Below are 12,943 nucleotides of genomic sequence, written 5' to 3'. Positions count from 1 at the left end.
ATATAGTGGCTTGTAGTAATCTCTCATGATCCTTTGTATTTCTGCAGTGTCAGTTGTTTCTTCTCCTTTTTCATTTCTAATTCTATTGATTTGAGACTTCTCGCTTTTTTTCTTGATGAGTGTGGCTAATATTTATCAATTTTGTTTATCTTCTCAAAGAACCAGCTTTTACTTTTATTGATCTTTGCTATCGTTTCTTTCATTTCTTTTTCATTTATTTCTTATCTGATCTTTATGATTTCTTTCCTTCTGCTAACTTTGGGGTTTTTTTTGTTCTTCTTTCTCTAATTGCTTTAGGTGTAAGCTTAGGTTGTTTATTTGAGATATTTCTTGTTACTTAAAGTAGGCTTGTATAGCTATAAACTTCCCTCTTAGAACTACTTTTGCTGAATCCCATAGGTTTGGGTCGTTGTGTTTTCATTGTCATTTGTTTCTAGGTATTTTTTGACATCCTCTTTGATTTCTTCAGTGATCTCTTGGTTATTAAGTAGTGTGTTGTTTAGCCTCCATGTGTTTGTATTTCTTACAGATTTTTTCCTGTAATTGATATCTAGTCTCAGCGTTGTGGTTGGAAAAGATACTTGATACAATTTCAATTTTCTTAAATTAACCAAGGCTTGATTTGTGACCGAAGACATGATGTATCCTGGAGAATGTTCCATGAGCACTTGAGAAGAATGTGTATTCTGTTGTTTTTGGATGGAATGTCCTATAAATATCAATTAAGTCCATCTTGTTTAATGTATCATTTAAAGCTTGGGTTTCCTTATTTATTTTCATTTTGGATGATCTGTCCATTGGTGAAAGTGGGGTGTTAAAGTCCCCTACTATGATTGTGTTACTGTCAATTTCCCCTTTTATGGCTGTTAGTATTTGCCTTATGTATTGAGGTGCTCCTATGTTGGGTGCATAAATATTTACAATTGTTATATCTTCTTCTTGGATTGATCCCTTGATCATTATGTAGTGTCCTTCTTTGTCTCTTGTAATAGTCTTTTTTTAAAGTCTATTTTGTCTGATATGAGAATTGCTACTCCAGCTTTGTTTTAGTTCCATTTGCATGGAATATCTTTTTCCATCCCCTCACTTTCAGTCTGTATGTGTCCCTAGGTCTGAAGTGGGTCTCTTGTAGACAGCATATATACAGGTCTTGTGTTTGTATCCATTCAGCCAGTCTATGTCTTTTGGTTGGAGCATTTAGTCCATTTACATTTAAGGTAATTATTGATATGTATGTTCCTATTACCATTTTCATAATTGTTTTGGGTTTATTATTGTAGGTCTTTTCCTTCTCTTGTGTTTCCTGCCTAGAGAAGTTCCTCTACCATTTGTTGTAAAGCTGGTTTGGTGGTGCTGAATTCTCTTAGCTTTTGCTTGTCTGTAAAGCTTTTAATTTCTCCCTCAAATCTAAATCAGATCCTTGCTGGGTAGAGTAATCTTGGTTGTAGGTTTTTCTCCTTCATCACTTTAAATATGTCCTGCCACTCCCTTCTGGCTTGCAGAGTTTCTGCTGAAAAATCAGCTGTTAACCTTATGGGGATTCCCTTATGTGTTACTTGTTGTTTTTCCCTTGCTGCTTTTAATATTTGTTCTTTGTATTTAATTTTTGATAGTTTGATTAATATGTGTCTTGGCATGTTTCTCCTTGGATTTATCCTGTATGGGACTCTCTGTGCTTCCTAGACTTGATTAACTATTTCCTTTCCCATATTAGGGAAGTTTTCAACTATAATCACTTCAAATATTTTCTCAGTCCCTTTCTTTTTCTCTTCTTCTTCTGGGACCCCTATAATTCGTATGTTGGTGCATTTAATATTGTCCTAGAGGTCTCTGAGACTGTCCTCAATTCTTTTCATTCTTTTTTCTTTATTCTGCTCTGCAGTAATTTCCACTATTTTATCTTCCAGGTCACTTATCCATTCTTCTGCCTCAGTTATTCTGCTATTGATCCCTTCTAGAGAATTTTTAGTTTCATTTATTGTGTTGTTCATCTGTGTTTGTTTGTTCTTTAGTTCTTCTAGGCCCTTGTTAAACATTTCTTATATTTTCTCTATTCTATTTCCAAGATTTTGTATCATCTTGACTATCATTATTCTGAATTCTTTTTCAGGTAGACTGCCTATTTCCTCTTCATTTGTTAGGTCTGGTGGGTTTTTACCTTGCTCCTTCATCTGCTGTGTGTTTCTCTGTCTTCTCACTTTGCTTAACTTACTGTGTTTGGGGGTCTCCTTTTTGTAGGCTGCAGGTTCGTAGTTTCTGTTGTTTGTGGTGTATGTCCCCAGTGGCTAAGGTTGGTTCAGTGTGTTGTGTAGGCTTCCTGGTGGAGGGGACTAGTGCCTGTCTTCTGTTGGATGAGGCTGGATGTTGTCTTTCTGGTGGGCAGGTTCACGTCTGGTGGTGTGTTTTGGGGTGTCTGTGGCCTTATTATGATTTTAGGCAGCCTCTGTGCCAATGGATGGGGGTTGTGTTCCTGTCTTGCTAGTTGTTTGGCATAGGGTGTCCTGCACTGTAGCTTGCTGGTCGTTGAGTGGAGCTGGGTTTTGGCATTGAGATGGAGATCTCTGGGAGATTTTCACCGTTTGATATTACGTGGAGCTGGGAGGTCTCTTGTGGACCAGTGTCCTGAACTTGGCTCTCCCACTTCAGAGGCACAGCCCTGACGCCTGGCTGGAGCACCAAGATCCTTTCATCCACACGGCTCAGAATAAAAGGGAGAAAAAAAAGAAAGAAAGAAAGAAGAAGATAAAATAAAATAAAGTAAAATAAGGTTATTAAAATAAAAAATAGTTATTAAGAAAAAAAAACTTAAGTAATAAAAAAAAAATGGACAGACAGAACCCTTGGACAAATGGTAAAAGCAAAGCTATACAGACAAAATCACACACAGAAGCATACACATACACACTCACAAAAAGTGAAAAAGGGAAAAAATATGTATATATCATTGCTCCCAAAGTCCACCTCCTCAATTTGGGATGATTCATTGTCTATTCAGGTATTCCACAGATGCAGGGCACATCAAGTTGACTGTGGAGCCTTAATCCGCTGCTTCTGAGGCTGCTGGGAGAGATTTCCCTTTGTCTTCTTTGTTTGCACAGCTCCCGGGGGTTCAGCTTTGGATTTGGCCCCGCCTCTGCGTGTAGGTCACCTGAGGGCGTCTGTTCTTCGCTCAGACAGAATGGGGTTAAAGGAGCAGCTGATTCGGGGCTCTGGCTCACTCAGGCCGGGGGGAGGGAGGGGTACAGATGCGGGGCGAGCCTGCGGCGGCAGAGGCTGGCGTGCAGTTGCACCAGCCTGATGCGCACCCTGAGTTCCCCGGGGAAGTTGTCCCTGGATCACAGGACTCTGGCAGTGGCGGGCTGCACAGGCTCCCAGGAGGGGAGGTGTGGATAGTGACCTGTGCTTGCACACAGGCTTCTTGGTGGTGGCAGCAGCAGCCTCAGTGTCTCATGCCCGTCTCTGGGGTCCGCACTGATAGCCGCGGCTCACGCCCGTCTCTGGAGCTCGTTTAGGCGGTGCTCTGTATCCTCTCTCCTCACGCACCAGGAAACAAAGAGGCAAGAAAAACTCTCTTGTCTCTTAGGCAGGTCCAGAGATTTTCCCAGACTCCATCCCAGCTAGCTGTGGTGCGCTAACCCCTTCAGGATGTGTTCACGCAGCCAACCCCAGTCCTCTCCCTGGGATCCGACCGAAGCCTGAGCCTCAGCTCCCAGCCCCCACCCGCCCCGGTGGGTGAGCACACAAGTCTCTCGGGCTGGTGAGTGCTGGTCGGCACCGCTCCTCTGTGCGGGAATCTCTCCACTTTGCCCTCTGCACCCATTGCTGCACTCTCCTCCGTGGCTCCAAAGATTCCCCCCTTCACCCCCCGCAGTCTCTGCCTGCGAAGGGTTTCCTAGTGTGTGGAAACCTTTCCTCCTTCACAGCTCCCTCCCGCTGGTGCAGGTCCCGTCCCTATTCTTTGTCTCTGTTTTTTTTTTTTCTTTTACCCTACCCAGGTGCGTGGGGAGTTTCTTGCCTTTTGGGAGGTCTGAGGTCTTCTGCCAGTGTTCAGTAGGTGTTCTGTAGGAGTTGTTGCACATGTAGATGTATTTCTGATGTATCTGTGGGGAGGAAGGTGATCTCCGTGTCTTACTCTTCCGCCATCTTGAAGCTCCTCCCCCACATTGACATTTTTAAAACATTTCTTGAGTGTGCCATACTCTTTCTTCATTCTAGGCCTTTGCATATTCTGTTCTCTTTGCCTGGAATGCCCTTTCACCAATTATTCTCTAACATAGTTCCTACTCCTTTGTAGTGATTGAATAATGTCCCCCGAAAATTCATGTCTACCTGGAGCCTCAGTATAAAACTTTATTTGTAAATACTGTCTTTGCAGAAGTAACTAGGATAATTATTGAAATGAGATTATATTAGATTAGGATGGGCACTAAATCCCATGAGGATGTCCCTGTAAGAGACAGACAAGGACATACAGAGATACAGAAAAGAAGGCAATGTGAAGATGGAGTCAGAGATTGGAGTGATGAATTTATAAGCCAAGGAAAGCCAAGGATTGCCTGCAACCACCTGAAGCTAGGAGATGGGCATGGGACAGGGTCTGTCTCAGAGGCTCCAGAAGGAACCTGTGTGGACACTTTGATTTTGGATTTTCAACCTCGTGAACTGTGAGATTACATTTCTGTTGTTTTAAGTTAACTACTTTGTGGGACTTTGTTACAACCACCCTAGAAAATCAATATATCTTTCTTTGGATATCACTGTACATGGTACCTCCTTTGCAAAACCTTCCCTTATACCACTAGTCTGAATCAAGTAGCCCTTTAATGTGTTGCCCTAGCATCTTCTATTTTTTTCCACTTCATTATGTTTAAATTTCTTTTTTGTTTTGCTTCTAGGAAGCTATACTACACAGCCTTTCACAGATGTGTGCCTAGGACCTATCACAGTGACCAGCATGTAACAGGTTTCCACAAGCATGCTCTGATTGATTTACTGTACCTTATTACTCTCTCTCCTTCTGGCACCTAGTAAAGTGGCTGCTACATAGCAAGTGCTCAGTAAATGTTGTTTACTCAGTGATGGATTCTGTCAGTTGGCTCATACTGCTAGTAGTGGCATGGACCATTGACTATGGCTCACACCCATCCTTAGCCTCACTAAAGTGTGTAGAGCTTGCCCAGAGGAGGTTCCATTTGTATAGCCCTTAATAATTCCACAATCCCTTCTCACCCAAAACTGAAGGTGAATGTCCAAAAGCCCTGTGAATCTTGTGTAACAACTGTTCTTATAACCAATGTGAGGGAAAAAAGCCAGATCTTATAACTAGACAGTCACAGTAGAACTGAGAAGTTCTGATTCCATAGTCATCATTCCTGCCACTGAATTCTATGACCCTGTTAACACTGGCACAAAAACAATCCAATCTTTCAATTATCCATTTAAACAAAACGCTTTTACTGATCCTTGTGACAGGTAAAGGAAAAACTGTTGAGAGGGCTTAAGCAAGATGACAGGGAGTATAGGGCAATAGGATTCTAAGGGCATGTATCCCAGGAGAATCTCAAGTGATGGCAGATAGTCATAGCTGTCATATGAGCTCTTGTTAGTCTTCTTGGTCATTTCCAGATGTGTCCTACCTCATCAGAAACATGCTATGGAGCCAGCAAACCAGTAGGTAATGTGAAAACTAAATGGAAAAAGAAGTAAAAGAAGAACTAGAGAGTGCATACTTGTTCTGAATAAAACAAGAGGAAATGCAATTGTGCATTACAATGAGTCAGTGTTCCACAAAAGCCATGGAGTTGGCCATGTGATTGAGAGTGAAAAGCAAAGAACTTTGGTAGTGGAGAGGAAGGCAAAAATAGCAACATATTTTTTCTTTCAAAATTCCACTTGAGGAGTAGTTGGAAGCTAGTCAGGCCTGGGATTTCCAGATTTCTCCTGAGATGAATAAATGATGTTTGCTCTCTTTGTGTGTGTGAAATAAGCTCACAGAAATATATGTATATCTCCATAGTATATCTGTCCCCTGAGAGAAGAAAAAACTTTTTTTATTTGTAAGACTGAAACAGAAAATGTGTTGCAACAGTACACACTCTTTGGGAATGGAAAATTCAAGGCAGTGTGTATGTTACATAGGTTCAAACAGGAGGAGCAAAGAAGTCTCTGCATTTTTACTGCAGGTGGTACCCTGTGTGGTTAAATGCATAGGTTTTGCAGTTACACTGACTTTGTACAAATCTTGGATCTATTACTAACTCATCTGTATAGGCTTGTACAAATAATTTCATTTCTTCATGCCTCAGTAGAAATCTATAAAATGGGGACAAATAATATACATAATTTATAGGGTTGAGATAAGCGTAATAGGAATTATGACATAAATAATGTAAAATAGTACACAGCATGCAGTAAACACTCAATAAATATAAGCCCTTAGTTTTAATGTTTATCTTATGTGGATTCAGCAATAAAAATATAAAGGTGAAAGAGAACTATGCACAATAGTCAAATGCTCGTACTATCGGGACTGGAACACCCTGTGCCTTGTTGGTTGTGTGCTATTAGGGAGTGATTTAATTTCTCTAAGCCTCATTGTCTTCTTTGGTAAGATAAGATGATGATAATACCTTTCTCACAAGGTTGTTTTGTTATACAAAACACTTACTTGACTACCTGGCACATAGTACAAGGTCTACAAATGGCAGCTCTTTCTATTACAGAGTCAGAATTCTTCTGAATTGGCTGGGAGAACTGATTGCTTTAGCAAAACACAGTATGTAAAGCAGTAAAGCTTTTCATTCCATGGGCCACTAAGAGGAAAAGCCCTTTAGTTCAGTTCTTTAAAGAAAAAAAAAAAAAAAAGCAAATAAACAAGCCAACAAAGGAAATAACCTTGCTGAAAAAAGATGAAAGAAGATATTGAATTTTTAATAGTAGAGTAAGGCATGTTTCTGGGGTGTGTGTGTGTGTATGTTCCTCCTATAGGTATCAAAGTGATAGTAGGTGTTCCTCTGTCACACTTTATTTGGGGATAGAACAAATACTGAGGTTGCACAAACCTCCTTTGTAGAGGCAGCTCAACTGATGTAGCCATGTGCTGGTGCGTTCATTGGAAGCCTATACAGTTTTGAAAAGCTTTAAGAGGAGAGCATGGAGGTGGTCAGTGATTAAAATGTTTCACAAAATTCAGCTTTCAGTTGGAACTAAAAATGTAAATTCAATATGAAATAGCATAGCTAAGCATCAGGGTCTGACAGCTGAGGTCCCACCATTAAGGCAAGAAAGTATTCCTATAGATACCCCTTGAGGTGGCTTGAAAGCTATGCTAAGAGTCAGGGGGGAGGAACAGTAACTATTCTTAATAAACACATATATATCAGGAACTACATTGAGTATTTTCCTCCATCTAATCCCTATCATAAGGCTCTGAGATATGTAACATGATGGGTATTTAAGATCAGATATTTGGATTCAGGTAGGCTGGGGTTCTAATCTCAGCTCTTCCAACTTCTACCTGGGTGAACCTGGGCACAGTAAGCCTCCATTTTATCATGGGGCTAATAAAGCTGCCTACCTGGGCTCTTCTCAGGGTTCTATAAAACAATGAACGCAAAGATCGTAGCACAATGCCTGCCACATAGTAACTGGTCAATAAAAGGAAGTTACAACCCGTGTTGTTATCCTCATTTTACAGAAAAGAAAATTATGACTTAGGAGAGGGCACAAAAGGCTAAAACGAAAAATCTTAATTAATGGAGAATTTTGCAAGATGATATGAAATCCATGTTATTTCTAGGTACTACCAAGTTTCTCAATTCTCGGTCCACAGCCATGTTTATGGAGAATTTCCTCAAGAGCTCCCACACCCATCTCCTCATGCTGTGACACTTAACATTCTCCTTCCTTACAGTAACAACAAGACTTACTGCCACATGTGCAATATTTACCATGTAGCAAGTTTGGCACTAAATTTTTTATATGCATTATTTTCAATTTATTGCAATAAGTATCTATGAGGTAGATATTGTTTTTGACATTTGAAGATGAGGTAAGTAGAGCATAGAGAGAATAAATAATTTGCCCCAAATCTCACAAACAAGATAGTAGGAGAACAGGGATTTGAAGTCGGTTTGTTAAACTTTAAAGCTCATACTCATAACACATCACTCCCAATATTAACCTGTAGCCTTCTGCTATGTTATTGGATCTGAGACACTGAAATAAAATTTAAATAAAAGAATGAACATTGAGTGCCCTTTTTAGGATTCAAAGACTCAGTAAATATAGACTTGACAAAATATGACACATATGCCACTACAAGACCCTGTTTGGATACTGAAAGCGATGTAGCATCAGAATTCTTTTCAACAGAGATTCATGATCAATCTGAGTTCATAAACAAAATGTATATTGTTTGCAATCTCACATCTATTTTGGCGGGCTCCTTTTTTACAGGAGGATATGCATATCCTGAGAAGGAAAGTTATTTTCCCAAGATAATGCTATCCCAAGACAGCATGTCAATGGCAGATGCAGCCTGGGAAATGGATCCCAGACTTCCAGCACGTGCTCTTTCCACGAATCCCCAGCACTTATTCTGACTTGTTTTGCTCTAGGGAGACTCTGCTTGTGATTGGGCAGCCTTTGGAAATCACAAGCGAGAAGCCACTAATAGCACACACCCTATCTGAGTATTTGTGAATAAACCTCCGACTCTTGCCATGGAGAGGATATACACTACTTTTCAGTTAATATTTCTGTATGGTTCTAAGCCTCCTATTAGCCTTTTGCTAAAATAGGGCTCATATAACCTGGTTTCAGATACAATCCATAGGTTAATTCATGTGCTTTGATCTGTCCTAGTTATAAATTGCTTGTTAAGAGGAATGTAAATTAGATCGGCGGCTGCTTGCAACATCTCAGAAAGTATCAAAATGTATACTCTGGTGAAATAGCATCTGTAGTAGTCACGATAGGCTAACTGCTATAAAAAGAATAGTTCCTGAGCTAAGGGCTTAATACAATAAAAATTAGTTTTTCACTGTCTGAGGTAGGTTGGTGGCCAGGAAAGGATTGATAGTGGAGGGAGGCTGTATTTCATGCAGTAATTCAGGGTCTGATGTAACTCTGCACTCAGCAGGTAGATGGGAAAAGAGAAAGAAATTGGGGATTCCTGTGGAAGGTTTTTTATGGGCTAGACCTCAAAGTCATACCCATTTCTTCCTACTTCCATTGTCTAGGGCCCAATCCCATGATCAAAATTAATCATAAGGCAAGATGGGTAATGCGGTGTCTACCTGGGTGCCCAGGAGGCAAAAGTGTTGGTACACAGCTTGCTAGTGTGTCTGCAACAGCCAGCAAACTCCCTCCCCATCACAATTCATACGCATATAGACACACACACTTACAGAACTGGCCTGAATGAGGGGACGTTCAAACCTTGGCCATAACATTAACAAAGAAAACAAACAAGAAATCAGCCTAATAGTTATTTTTCATCTGGGCATGAACTTTTAAACATTTGAAGCAGGGGAGGAGAAATATGTATCAATTTTAGACATGAATTATTTTTTATCCATTAATTCTGATTCTAGGTACTCATCTGAAGTTAAGTAAGTAGAAGATGCACAAGAATATGTGTAAAAAGATGCTCATTACATCTTTACTGGAATAGGAAAATAGTAGATTAAAATGCACATAATAGAAGATTGATTAGGTAAATTATGGTGCATTTATACAACATAGTACTCTGTGGCTTTATATACAATAAAGTATTTCCACATACAGTAACATTTCTATAATAACAAGTAGCAAAATAACAAATACAGTAAGTTCTATACATTCATCAGTGCCACCCTAGGCCGCAAGTACTATGTGAAGGCTGTACGGTAGAACTGTACAACACAGCAGCCCTGGCAATACCTAAATCAATATCTATGTTTATATCTCTGTCTATATGTAACTCCTCTCAGTTCTATCCAGTAGATAGTGCTTTACAAACTTGGGGAACAAGTGTAGTCCCATCTCTTTTATTTTACTCAATTAATTGCTGAAGTTTCCACATACCTTAATTGCAGAAAATCCAGAATCTCCATCAAAAGGCTCTTCGATCCCTTTGAATAATCCAAGAAAGTTGGGAGCATGGATGGCGCAGATGTGGGGATGTGTGGAATATTTGGTTCCCATTCCCTGGGGGAAGTACACTACAGTACACTGCTTCCCTATGGAGTTACTGACAAAAGCTGCACACGGCCTGAGACACAGTGTTGGTCTTCTTCTCTACTTTGGCATCAGGCACAACCCACTATCACAAAAGCTTTTAGGTGATAGACAGCTTTTCTCTAAATTCTCAAAACAAAAATTGTCAAATTGCATGAACTGTCCCTTATTAGAGATATTACTCACCAGTTCTTCTGAGGGATTGTTTCCTCAATGATTGCCCATCATTTTGTCCTTCTAAGGAAGGCTCTCTAAGGAATTTCAAAGTGTGCCCACATGAGCTCTTCCTGGAGGAGGGGAAGGGAGAAATTTCATCAATGACTAGTGATTCTGGCATCACTCACACAAGAAAATAAACAGGCAAAAATCTCACAAACGTAACAGGGGTTTATATGCACTTGTATAAAATCCTTCTTTCTCTTCACAGATCATATATATGTATTATGCATATACTTTTTTATATATGATCTATAAAATCTATACATGATATATATGAAGAGAGAGATGTCAGGAAGGATGTTTCCCAAATCATACCAGTTATTGTCTCTAATAGTGATGTTGTTTTGCTTTTAACATCCTTACTGGAGTATAATTGCTTTACAATGGTGTGTTAGTTTCTGCTTTATAACAAAGTGAATCAGCTATACATATACACATATCCCCATATCTCCTCCCTCTTGCATCTCCCTCCCTTATTTTTACTTATTTATTTATAACTAAAATTGCATTTATTTTACATAATTTTAATGTAAAAATCCCTCTTCCTTGCATTTTTACATGCTATAATTTGTCTTCATTTAGCATGGTGTGTGGGCGTAATTGAATGTGTATGGGTTCATATTTGAGTAAATCCATGTTTAAATGTGTTTTAAGTACCTCAGGGGAAAAGTGTTAGGACAAAGATATTGAGTGGTATGTTAGTGCTTAAAATTGAAGCAAATTGAGGATCTGAAAGGATGTAGGTGAAATGTGGTTACTTCTCTAAGCAATTTTAAATATATGGCTCCTTCTCTTTCTCATTAATAGCCATGTCTCTGTTCACGTGCCATCATCTTAGTCCTCTCCCTCCAGCCTTTACAGAGAAGTGCTAGTCATCAGTTGTAGTGACATCACATTATGCTTGTGGGAATAAGGCCACTCACTAAGTTTGCCACAAACAGCATGCTGATCATACAGATATTTGGAAACCTGCAGATGGTGTCCCTGTAAGTTTACAGCCCCAGAAAAATGGAATTCAGGCAAGGTTTGGGCCAGAAACTCTTGGGGACAAGGATATATTATTGTTTCACTGTTTCCCACAGAACTTGGCAATGCTTGCACATAGTAGGCCTTCAATGAGTATTTGTTGAACTGAATTGACCTGAATTACTTTATTATTTAGAAGTTAATCTGCTTCTTTCAGGGCTTGCAGTATCTCATTTTTTTCTCTTCCCATGTAAAGTTTCAAAATATTTCAAACAAAGAAAATTAAGGCCAATTCTGAGAATATCTGGCACTGTTTAATGGACCTTGAGCAACACAAATGAAAAGATTTCCTAGTGGCTCTAGTTTAAAAAAAAATAAATTCTTTCTTAGCAAGCAGTCCACTGGGAGCTATAAAAGAATGAGAATGCTTTCTGGGGGAAAGCTTCAGGGAGGTGGAAAGATGTTCAGGTGACCGAGTAAATAGATTCTACTGACAATCTTTCCCAGGCGGGAGAGTTGCCTCTGGAGCACATTATTTGTTATCAAAGCCCGCCAGAAGCAGTGTAGCTGAGGCAAGACTCAGATTTCAAACTCTTCTGGTTTGAACATGATGGAAGATCCCTGGGTAATTTGGCTTCTGACTGAAGGTTTGGGGGATCCTGAGCCTTTCCTGAGTCCTGGCTGAGGTAGACAGAGCTGATCTTCAAAGCTCCCTCAACTTATTTCCTGAAGTTACAATCCAGCTCTATGTGGGCTGTGACAAAATTTCCCCTCCAACCATCCTCTGGCTGTGAGCTGCTGCTGCCTTGAGTCACCTACTGATTTAAGTAAGATTTTTTTTTAAAAAATTAAAAACAAGCTTTACTTCCTAATACAAAGATATGTTTTCATTGTAAAAAATTAGAAAATTATATACTTAAAAGGAACAAAACTAAAGAGTACCTATAATCTCACCGAATACATACACACACACATACACACACACACACACACACACACGTTTGAGTCCATGATTCAGAGTAGAATTTTATGTATTATAGTACGATTAATATACATACACCTTTAACATATATTCACACATATATACATCTTCAATAATATCTTAGTATCAGGGAAAAATGTACTATAACTGATTTGTCTCATCTCCTTTTTTGGTTGATATTTTGCTCACTTTCAATTTAAGCAGGGAGTAGATGACTAAAAAAGAGGCAGGGAGGAATCTCAACTGGTGGGCAGACAGATATTTGGGGTGTCAAGGGAAGGTATTACCTAAAAGTCTTTAAATCTTGTTCATTCTTGGAAGAACTAGTTCTTTTCAAGACACTACTGTTTAATTTCCAAATAATTAATTACATTTAGCAAAAGATTCAAGAAGATTTTACAAGGATTTCTCAACTTCATAGAACCTTATTTTGAGAGACTCAAATGTTTCAATGTCTATGTATCTAAAATTTTAAAATAATAAAACACACCCACACTCAAACACACACAAACACTATTTGGGATCAGGACCTCCACTTAGATCACTGGTTTGGAC

The sequence above is a fragment of the Balaenoptera borealis genome (assembly GCF_965194805.1).
Source record: "Balaenoptera borealis genome assembly, chromosome: 2".
Taxonomy (NCBI): domain Eukaryota; kingdom Metazoa; phylum Chordata; class Mammalia; order Artiodactyla; family Balaenopteridae; genus Balaenoptera; species Balaenoptera borealis.
This window is presented reverse-complemented; position numbering follows the sequence as displayed.